The sequence below is a fragment of the Ambystoma mexicanum genome, chromosome 4p, assembly GCF_040938575.1.
Source record: "Ambystoma mexicanum isolate Mex_15411 chromosome 4p, UKY_AmexF1_1, whole genome shotgun sequence".
Taxonomy (NCBI): Eukaryota; Metazoa; Chordata; class Amphibia; order Caudata; family Ambystomatidae; genus Ambystoma; species Ambystoma mexicanum.
This window is the reverse complement of record NC_090927.1, coordinates 1,148,689,156-1,148,701,165: the sequence shown is the minus strand read 5'-3', so window position 1 is coordinate 1,148,701,165 and position 12,010 is coordinate 1,148,689,156.

The following is a 12,010-nucleotide window of genomic DNA, read 5'->3' as shown; positions in this document are numbered from 1 at the left end:
CTCTCTTGGGATTTTACATATCTATATGTTTTATTGCTCTATTAATGCTTGAATTTTTATAAATGTTTGAATCCCATGGTAAACTGTACCAATATGGGATTTTAACTTAACATTTGTATTAATGTTCAAACTCTTATTATAGATAATGCACTTTTTGAAAAGACCTATCGTACACTTGCAGGTTCCTTTTTTTATTGATGAATGTATCATGCATGTGATGTGTAAGGCATAAACCCAAATAACAAAAAATTCAAAATTCTTCACTGTATACTTAACAGGGATATCTTAGTAGATTCTCTTGAGCAAAAGACAGTTGCATGATCCATCCTAGCATTTTCTTTGTTTCCATAAAGGGATGCTGGCAAACGGAAAGGCATCCTGCTATAGCCCACAATTGCACTGCTTAGCTTTATAGTTAGTTTGTCCCCATCTGTAGCATCTAGCACAAGTTTACGGCTGCTTCATGCATGCTTTTATGGATCAGTTTCTCAGAATTGGGGAAAATAGTCCTGTCAAGTGATTTTCCTGACCCCTTACCTATGTTGTTTATAAATCCCTGTTCTCTTGCTGTTTATCCCACTATCTTTGTTCACATCTTTCTTCTCTTCCTTGTAGTTTTTTTGGAGATTAGATGTGCCATATCAGCCAATCCCAGCACACCCAGCATGTGAGTTGGTCATGGCATTTCCATTACATTCTCCGACCTTGGCAGCTCCTTCATCACGCTTCCGTCAAATGACTCTTTAGGTTCTGCTCCCTTTTAAGACAGTGAAGCACAGGGGCATTATTTAGTTCTAATGGCTATCCTTGCTAGATTCCTGTACAGGGAATGCCCTAGGGTTCAATGATGGAAGGGTGTTTGCTTTTTCTAAGGAAAGACCATCTCTGGCATCTAAAACTGTGGGTACTTGATAACATTACTGATGTCACGTTGAAATGGTACACCCTAATGTGTTCTGATTCGCCTTTGCTCCCATGTACATTTGTCAAGTGACTGATGCTTGGTTCTGTTGTTGTCCTTTTTTAGCAGTTCCTCCAGAATTAAAATGTTTATTTTTCTTGGATTCAGGCCTGTTGTGTAGTGACTACGCGGTTGATACGCATGCGTGAGCGGGACCGAGGCTTGCGCATGCGCAGTTGTGAATAAAGACGGTCCTCCGGCAGTTCGAGCCGGGGACCCGAGCAGAACACACGCGTCCTGCGTGGTTCCTGGTGTGCGTGTGCCAGAGTGCGTGTGAGTGCCGGTGGGGGCCCTGGGCAGCCCTCCTTCATCTAACACTGGCGACGAGGAGGCTCAGGAGTGTCCTGTACCCGCTCCGACGGCGTCGGAGTGAGAATTGATTCTCTGTGTCATCTCAAACTCACGCGTACGGCCGGCGGCCATTTTGTGTCATCAGGGATTGCAGCGGTTGCGGCCCGAGAGGGTGCTCGTGCGCCGGCTGCGATCCCCAGTGCTTCAAGTACAATTTTGGGACCCTCCCACAGCCCTAGCTCGCTGCAGGGCTGTGGATTAAAAAAAAATAAGGGAAAAGAAAGGTGAATCTTCCCCCTTGCAGGGGATTGGTAGCTGTCACAAGGGTGCAAAGACTCTACCGGCTGGGCATCTACAGGCCTTCCAGCAACTTTCTCTGGTGTTTGGAGCACCATCATCCCCTCTGGTGCCGGGATCACGCCTTCACCATCAAGTGCCATTGTGAGTACTCTGCCTGATCGCCAGCATAGGGGAGGAAGGAGATGCTGAGGGTGCCCTTGCGCCCATCCCACGCAGACTGCACAGCACACTAGCCCCCATGCCCAAATTTGAGACCGTGCTGGTGCGAAACAGGAGGCTGGAAGGAAAACTGCTGTTGCCCTATGAGGCACAGCCGCTGGGGGTGACACACGTCAAAGGGTCTATGATCACTGCGGCCAATGCACAGGGAACTGTCACAAGGAATGTGTCGTTCTTCAAGCGCATAGAGGCGGCGCCAGACCCACAAGAGAGCGTCATGCAGGAGCCCGAACAGCCCGCCGGATCATCACCGAGGGACGAGGGACCGCCCGAGACTCCAGGGACACCAGAGGTGCCCACAGCTGAGGCACGCAGGTACCCGAGCCGGGCGGGGCGCAAGCCGCCGCAGAGGTTCCAAGACTTTATTATGGACTCTGCCTCGTTACCGGTGTAAGACTGTTAGTTAAAGTTTGAAGTACTGTTAATTGCATAAATTGTTATGGTTTCTTGTTTGGGGAAAAAGGAGGGATGGTGTGTAGTGAATACGCGGTTGATACGCATGCGCGAGTGGGACCGAGGCTCGCGCATGCGCCGTTGTGAATAAAGACGGTCCTCCAGCAGTTCGAGCCGGGGACACGAGCAGAACACAGGCGTCCTGCGTGGTTCCTGGTGTGCGTGTGCCTGAGTGCGTGTGAGTGCCGGTGGGGGCCCTGGGCAGCCCCCCACCATCTAACAAGGCCGAAGCTATTGTTCAGAAAGTAGTCGTTTGTGACTATGATTCTTCTCATTTGGTTGATCTTTGTCCTACCTTGGATTACTGTAATGCACGCATTCAAAGTGTTTACACGTTTTGGGCTGTTGGGCCACAACGCTGTTGGTTTATTCTTCTTCTCCACCACAGATGCTCCATGGACAAGAGGCAGGAGCAGTACTTCTGATCGAGGCGAAACGCCACTTGGACAATTTTGTATCCACTGACTCGCATTCCCAAAGTAATTATCATTGACTTACTGCCTCATAACTCTGTTTCTCAGTGACGTATAGATATGTTTGGAATGTGTGTGGGCTGTGATTTAGTGTGGGCTGGGCTTAATTGCCTCTTACGTGCACTCTGCATTGCTCACAATTCTCTCTCTCTGCTTTAGATTCACTGCATGTGTGTGTGCTGAGGCTCCGCCCCCCGCCCTCTGGCAGCCCGGAAGCCCTACTTATACTTCGGTGCACGCGCATTTCGTGCACGCGCATTTCGTGCATGCATTTGAAGTGTTTACAAGTGTTGGGCTGTTGGGATGTTAGGCTGGGGGCGGGAGATGGCGGTATCCCCACGACTTGCATGACCATAATTATAAAGTGCACCTAGTCAAGTAGGTGCGGTTTTGTCTAAGGGGTACTGGCACTGGAGGCCTTTATTGTGCTCATCCATCGCTGCAGATTCCATACTTTGAAGCAGGCCCGCCATTATCCTCTGACTAAAGTGCAATTGTAGTACCTATGTATCAAGGATGTGTGTTGTGCTGATATATGGGTAACCAGGGTGCCTGGCTGGAGTTTAACACACAATTGAATCCACGCTTTCTGATTTTGCATACAGAGTGTAAATAGTGAACAGGGAATGTCAAACAATGGGCCTCATTATGACCCTGCCGGTCCGGAAACAACGGTGGCGGTAAACCCGCCGTCACCGTTGTCTCTGGACCGGCAGACTATGATTTCAGCAGTTAGGTGGCCTTACTCCCGCCAGACCTGGCGGGAGTAACGCCACCCGCCTGCTGACGGAAATGGAAACACTGGCACCGTTAATTAGGGTGCCAGTGTTTCCACAGTGCCCAGTCCCATGGAGTCCTACTGGACTCCATGGGAATGGAGAGTAACGGAATGCCGGCTCTGGAATTACCGGATCACCTGGGCTGTAATGTCCCGGTAATTCTGGCAAGTCCAGAGCCGGTAATTCATTGCGGATGCGGCGGCAACCTGCCGGTTTTTCCGGCACGGTTACCACCGGACTGGGAATGAGGCCCAATGCTTCTTGTATTCAAGCTACCTATAGATACACAGATTCTACCAATGACGGTCATGACTCATATGGTTGGGCTGCTTAACTATTGACCAAACAGAGGCTCACAGCTCAAGTCTAATTAATCTGAGGAGTGCTGGAGAAATAGACACAACTGGTAACAAAGCCTGAGCTGAGCCTAACTGCTGCATTCTTTACAGTTCTTCTTCAGCAGTTCTATCATGTGCGCTCATTGAACTGACATTTATTGCATTGTATAAGCTACTGTATTATTTATTGTAGATATAAAATAGGCTACGAATATGGGCAGTAACTTACGCAGTGGGCGTATCTGTAAAGCATCAGCTCCAATTCATCCTGAAATGTTGCTGCCAAACCAGTGCGAAATTGTGACAAAGCCTGACGGCAACAACCCAAATAAGCAATGTGACCTTCCTGGTGCCTCTATGAACCACTCTGAACCCAAGCTTGCTCATATGAATCATCCACCTGCCGGCATCTCTATATGTCCTGAGGTGACCTTTGCACACATGCACTCTCAAACACACCAATCGCTGGGTTGGAAGGAAGATCCCCATCTCTTTCTCCCCCAAAAAAGCCCTTAACTTCGAAACCTTGTTGCCTTTAAGCTTTTTGACTGTGTGTGACAACTCTTACTCGCCCCCTACGCTGAAAGGTCCACCTTCTGATACTTCAATTCTTGCCCAAGCTGTAATGGCCGAACTAAAAAAAAAAGAGTTTGGCTCTCTATAAGCCCCTCCACCCCAGTTACTGCATCAGTAGGCGGCGTTGATAACGTACACCTACATCAGTCAAAAGGGGGTAGTGTGGCTGTCTCAAATGCCATCTCTGTAATGGAGGCAGTTGAAGATTCGGTCCCAATCATGCATGTCACAAGTTCCCCCAAAAGTATTTCATCACATCTTCAATCAACAAACCACAAGTACACAGAGGAACCTACACAAACTCTCATAGACATTATTGACACCTCCACGAGTAATCACATGATTTGAAATAACGACCTGCAGAACCTAGAATCCTCCTTTCCTGTAATATCAAGAATTCTGAATTTGCTCGACAGAGGCCATGATTATACTCACTATGAGCTTCGGGACATTAAAACCTCAATGTCCGCTATTTCGGACAAACTTAACAAATTGGAGGGGTTCTTTTGTGCCGACATGTATTTCTTAGATCAAAAGAAGTCGTCCATGGCTACTCTACCGGCAAGTTCAACATGCACAGTAGCATTGCAAACAACTAACAATTTGCAAAGTGAGCAGTTCACACAGACAGATAACGCTCATACGTTTTTCATGAATCCTTCTCGCTTGTATGCACATGCACTGACGGGATTGGCGGAACCAGACTCTATGTAATAAATAAACAGTGCAGAATTATCCCAAAAGGTGCTAGCTAATTCCGATAAAATGGATCAGATCCTTTTTTTTTTCTACAGAACGGAAAGGCCTCACACACTGATGTAGAACTAGCTGTAACCTCTGCCACCATCCCCAATCACTCTGACCATATCGACAGTCCATCTGCACTTACCAACCTTATCGATCAAGAAGGAGAAAGGGACATCACGCATGATGCAGGGCATGATGTTGTCAAAGCGATCTTGGAGCCAGGGTCTTCCACCCAGTTCCTATCTCGCTGCGACAAACACCTTTACTTAAGAGCACTGAAACATAAAGCTGCACGCTAGGCTGCACAGCAAGACCTGGCCCTAAAATCTAAGAAAGTTATAGCGACAAAAGCCAGACAAAATAAGAGGAACTTACTTGCATATTACAAACTAGCCTTAATTATACAGCCACTAAAACTTGCTGACGATGAATAAGTGTGCAAGAAAATGTCCAGATATCCATGGCAAAATGACTCACTCATATGATTGGTTAGGGTACCTCGAATGGAACATTTTCCATGGGAATTGTTTATTAGAAAATGTATCAAGGCAAACTATTACACCTTAGTATCGCCAGAGCAAATCTTATGTCTCGCGAGAATGATATAAATGCAAAAATGCTTGAAGACCTTGCCAAACTTGCTACTGTACCATCTGGCAAGTCTATGACTGGACTGCTACACATTTTACCAAGTTGTGTTGGTTATGCATGTTGGCCACATGGCTACTTTGCTCAAGAAATGCACTTTAAGTCCTGGTGAATCACATGCAGGCATATAAGGATTTTAATTGCATTATCTCAAATAACAACTGTATTTTTGTAAACTTGTTTTTATCACTCATGAATGTTTGTATGTATAAAATAGAAATGTATTAGAAATATGTATGTTGTAAAAGTTTGTTGACAAACTATAAACAACTAATAAAAAATCAAATAAAAAAAGTAATGTCTAACGAAGAAAGGCAGTGATGTCTCATATATTTATTTTAAGCTGAACAGTTTTAGTTTTTCCTATCCCCTTTATTTGTACAATGTATGTGAGGTATAGCTGAAGCAGCAGAGGGGCAAGAATGCACCCCTGTCATTCACCTCTTTTACAACGTTTACATCTTTGCACTGAATTAAATGTCTGCTTCACATCTAAGACATTTGCATGCATTAGTTCTACCCTTCAAGTAGTTTCCTATGATTTTTGAAAGCATAAGCGATTGATCAATGATTGCCCAAACTTGTTTTCAATTTTATAAGATAATATTAATTCCCTCAGTCTAACCTTCCAGCTGGAGTAGCATCCAGTACCAGATTTTTACCGAAGTTCAGCAGTGACAATGGTATCGCAGACAAATTGAAGCCATGGTGTTTTGGTTGATGTAATTTTTGGGAAACCACAGAAAATAAGAGATTAGGTTTAACTGAGCCCACGTGATTCACAAAAAAAAACAAAATACAAAATGGCCATTCTTTACTAGAACCAAGATTCTCTGTTCTTTCCTGTCGACCTTGAAGGATTCCTTCATCTCTGTGAAAAAATGTCACTCCAAGCTTTGGGATTTAAGTGCCCTTGACTTATTTCTAGTCCTTTTTTGAGGTATTTCTCTTTAATTTCTGTAATTGTCAGAATGTCGTGAAAGTCAAGCTTTCGACTCTTAAACACACATTGAACGTGGAATTCTGAGGCATAACCCTCTTCTTCAGGTTAACAGGGCCACCCTGTGGTTTGCTTCTCCACCACCTTTACAATTGTTCTAGCTCTTTAGTTTTTGACAAGCCCAGTCTTTTCTCTCCTTTGCCTTGCGTTCCTCCTCCAATATTTGATCACGTCCCCCTTCTGCCTTTCTAGACATCACCTCCCCGCCCCCACCGTTTCACTCTTCTCCTTCCCCTGTTGCCACTCTGCAACCCTCTAACCTCTCTCTCCCTTTCACCTGTGCTCTGGTTTTTCATACCTTCTCTTCCCCTCTTAATTCTTCCTCCATTGCCTCTGCTTTAAACTTTCCTCCCACCACCTGTGTTCTCATTTCTACCTGCATCTCCTTTGCTCTCACTTCTTTTTCCTTTGCCTGCTGCTCTCTTCTCCCCATCCTATCTTCTCCATGAACCACCATGTGCCACCCCCTGCCACTCTCACGCACAAACCCGACTCACACCAGCTCCTGATTTCTGGTCTCTTTTAAGCCACGGATGAGTGGGCTACGCAGTGTTAAACTTGATGAGGAGTCACAGGTGTGTGCAATATGTGATCAGACTTTGGGAGCGGAACTATTAATACAAAGCCTGATATTGATTGCTGCTCCACCGGCCAAGGCTATTTCTTCTTCTTCCGCCATCTTTCTATTACAATTCAGACTTTGGCAGTCACTGCTGCTTGTTGGTGGCAGCTACTGCTTCATTTTGCAATTGGGCTAAAATGTGTTTGTTTTTTGTTTGTTTTATTTATTTGTAAGGCGCGCCAGACCCAGGGGCAACAGGGTGCAGGATATAAAGGATACGTTCAGCTTGAAGGATACAGATACAGTGTAAGAAACATACAGGGTAATTCATAGAATTTGGCACAAAAGTGGCGCACACGGCTGGCACACAGTGTCCCCGTGCGATACACTGCGCCAGCCGTGTGCAATAAAATCCATTTCACCGCACAGCGTATTCATGGATTTTAGCCTCCAAAACCAGCAGTGGCGCAGAGTGGTGCAGCGACCCTGCAGCAGCGCCAGTTACACCCCCAAGAATGCCCTCGCGCAAGGAAAAGCCATCAAAATTCCCAATTCATTGCAAAGGGCTGCGCTAACCCTGGACCAGTTCACTGGGCTGCCAAACAGCAAACGCCAAGCGGGGAACGTGTATTTCAGTGGTTTGCGGGAAGTTTCACATGCGATTGCCCTGGGTACGTGTACATCAGGGGTGCGCGTGAAGTAACACACGCGATTCCATCAGGGCACGTGTATTCCAGGGGTACGCGGGAAATATCACACGCAAAATCAGCAGGGTACGTGTATTTCAGGGGTGCGCTGGAAGTATCACACGCGATTCCATCAGGGTACGTGTATTTCAGGGGTGCGCGGGAAGTATCACACGCGATTCCATCAGGGCACGTGTATTTCAGGGGTGCGTGGGGAGCACTACACGTGAATTGGCCATGTGGGTCCTCCCAGGTGTTCCCTCTACACCCTCCACGGCCCCTGCAGCCAGCCCACACCACAGGGGACTACCCTGCACCCCTGCTCATGTCCCGCAGGCAGCCCTTCTACCATGGCCATGCCCCCCAGCCAAGCCACATGTCACCTTGCCCTACAGATCAACAACGCATGTTTCCCAGCACCCTCACCCCCCAGCACTGTGGGGCACCTGCCAGCAGGCCCCCACACATGTCCAACTCATGTCCCCCTGCACCCCCACCCCCAGCACTGTGGGGCACCCTCCACCAGACTCACTCATGTCTCCCAGCACCCCCACCCCCCAGCATCCAGGGGCACCCTCCACCAGGCCCCCACTCCTTTCTACCACCCCCCACCCCCCAGCAGTGCGATTCACCTGTGTACGTGTATATCAGGGTTGCGCGTGTAGTCTGACACGCAAATTCATCAGGGTACGTGTATTATGGGTCCGCGTGAACTTCCACATGCGATATCAGCAGGGTACATGTATTACGGGGTTCGCAGGAAGTTCCACACGCGATTGCCCCAGGCACGTGTATTTCGGGGTGCACGGGAAGTTCCACACGCGAATTCAGCAGGGTACGTGTATTCCAAGGTGCGCAGGAAGATCCACACGCGATTGCCCTGGGCACGTGTATTTCGGGGTGCGCGGGAAGTTCCACATGCGATTGTCTGTGGTGCGTGTATTTCGGGGTGCGCGGGAAGTTTCACACGCGAATTCAGCAGGGTACGTGTATTCCGGGGGTGCCAGGCAGTGTTACACGTGAATCGTCCTTGTGGGTCCTCCCAGCTGTTCACACGACACCCTCCACGGCTCCTGCAGGCGGCCCACACCACAGGGGACTGCCCTGCACCCCTGCTCATGTCCCGCAGGCAGCCCATCCACCATGGCCATGCCCCCCAGCCAAGCCACATGTCACCTTGCACTACTGATCAACAACGCATGTCTCCCAGCACCCTCACCCCCCAGCACTGTGGGGCACCTGCCAGCAGGCCCCCACACATGTCCAACTCATGTCCCCCTGCACCCCTACCCCCAGCACTGTGGGGCACCCTCCACCAGGCCCACACTCATGTCTCCCAGCACCCCCAACCCCCAGCATCCAGGGGCACCCTCCACCAGGCCCCCACTCCTTTCTACCACCCCCCACCCCCCAGCAGTGCGATTCACCTATGTACGTGTATATCAGGGTTGCGCTTGTAGTCTGACACGCAATATCAGCAGGGTACGTGTATTACGGGGTTCGCGGGAAGTTCCACATGCGATTTCAGCAGGGTACGTGTATTCCAAGGTGCGTGGGAAGTACCACACGCGATTGCCCTGGGTACGTGTATTTCGGGGTGCGTGGGAAGTTCCACATGCGATTTCAGCAGGGTACGTGTATTCCAAGGTGCGTGGGAAGTACCACACGCGATTGCCCTGGGCACGTGTATTTCGGGGTGCGCGGGAAGTTCCACACGCAAATTCAGCAGGGTACGTGTATTCCAAGGTGCGCGGGAAGTTCCACACGCGATTGCCTTGGGCACGTGTATTTCGGGGTACGCGGGAAGTTCCACACGCGATTGTCCGTGGTGCATGTATTTCGGGTTGCGCGTGAAGTTTCACACGCGAATTCAGCAGGGTACGTGTATTCCAAGGTGCAAGGGAAATTCCACACGTGAATCCAGCAGCCTACGTATATTCGGGGGGTGCCAGGCAGTCCTACACGTGAATCGGCCGTGTGGGTCCTCCCAGCTGTTCACACAACACCCTCCACGGCCCTTGAAGGCGGCCCACACCACAGGGGACTACCCTGCACATGTCCCGCAGGCAGCCCATCCACCATGCCCATGCCCCCCAGCCGACCCACATGTCACCTTGCACTACTGCCCATCAACGCATGTCCCCCTGCACCCCCACCCCCCAGCATCCAGGGGCACCCTCCACCAGGCCCCCACTCATGTCCCCCTGCACCCCCACCCCCCAGCACTGTGGGCCACCCTCCACCAGGCCCCCACTCATGTCCCCACTCATGTCCCCCTGCACCCCCACCCCCCAGCACTGTGGGGCACCCTCCACCAGGCCCCCACTCATGTCCCCCTGCACCCCCACCCCCCAGCACTGTGGGGCACACTCCACCAGGCCCCCACTCATGTCCAACTCATGTCTCCCAGCTCGCCCACCCCCGAGCACTGTGGGGCACCCTCCACCAGGCCCCCACTCATGTCCAACTCATGTCCCCCTGTACCCCCACCCCCCAGCACTGTGGGGCACCCTCCACCAGGCCCCCACTCATGTCCAACTCATGTCTCCCAGCACCCACACCCCCCAGCACTGTGGGGCACCCTCCACCAGGCCCCCACTCATGTCCAACTCATGTCTCCCAGCACCCCCACCCCCCAGCACTGTGGGCCACCCTCCACCAGGCCCCCACTCATGTCTCCCAGCACCCCACCCCCCAGCACTGTGGGCCACCCTCCACCAGGCCCCCACTCATGTCCAACTCATGTCTCCCAGCACCCCCACACCCCAGGACTGTGGGCCACCCTCCACCAGGCCCCCACTCATGTCTCCCAGCACTCCCACCCCCCAGCACTGTGGGGCACCCTCCACCAGGCCCCCAAACATGTCTCCCAGCACCCCCGCCCCCCAGCACTGTGGGGCACCTTCCACCAGGCCCCCACTCATGTCCAACTCATGTCCCCCTGCACCCCCACCCCCCAGCACTGTGGGGCACCCTCCACCAGGCCCCCTCTTATGTCCAACTCATGTCCCCCTGCACCCCCACCCCCCAGCACTGTGAGGCACCCTCCACCAGGTCCCCACTCATGTACCCCTGCACCCCCACCCCCCAGCACTGTGGGGCACCCTCCACCAGGCCCCCACTCATGTCCAACTCATGTCTCCCAGCACCCCCACCCCCAGCACTGTGGGGCACCCTCCACCAGGCCCCCACTCATGTCCCCCTGTACCCCCACCCCCAGCACTGTGGGCCACCCTCCACCAGGCCCCCACTCACGTCTCCCAGCACCCCCACCCCCCAGCACTGTGGGGCAGCCTCCACCAGGCCCCCACACGTCTCCCAGCACCCCCACCCCCCAGCACTGTGGGGCACCTCCACCAGGCCTCCATTCATGTCCAACTCATGTCCCCCTGCACCCCTACCCCCCAGCACTGTGGGGCGCCCTCCACCAGGCCCCCACTCATGTCTCCCAGCACCCCCACCCCCAGCACTGTGGAGCACCCTCCACCAGGCCCCCACTCATGTCCCCCTGCACGCCCACCCTCAGCACTGTGGGCCACCCTCCACCAGGCCCCCACTCATGTCCCCCTGCACCCCCCCCCACCAGTCAGGGGCACCTGCCAGCAGGCCCCCACACATGTCCCCCAGCCAGCATGTCATCACAATCTAAATCCCTGAGCCTTATGGGCAGCCTCCAAATGCCAAACACCCACCCAAGTATTGCATCCACCCACTTAAAAATGGCAATTAAATGATACAACCCCAATGGCAAGTTTGTAAATGAACACATGTCCCTCACATACACACAATGGGTGTCAGTGAATGTCAAAACCCATATCATGATATGCATGAAACCAATGAGATGATACTACACATTGAAGTTTGAAGAAAAAATATGTATTAAAAGCAACATAAATTGAATCAAAAATAAACAAACGAAAATGGGAATTAAAAAAAAGAAAGCAGCATGTCCGTAAAATAATGTAAAACCACAAATC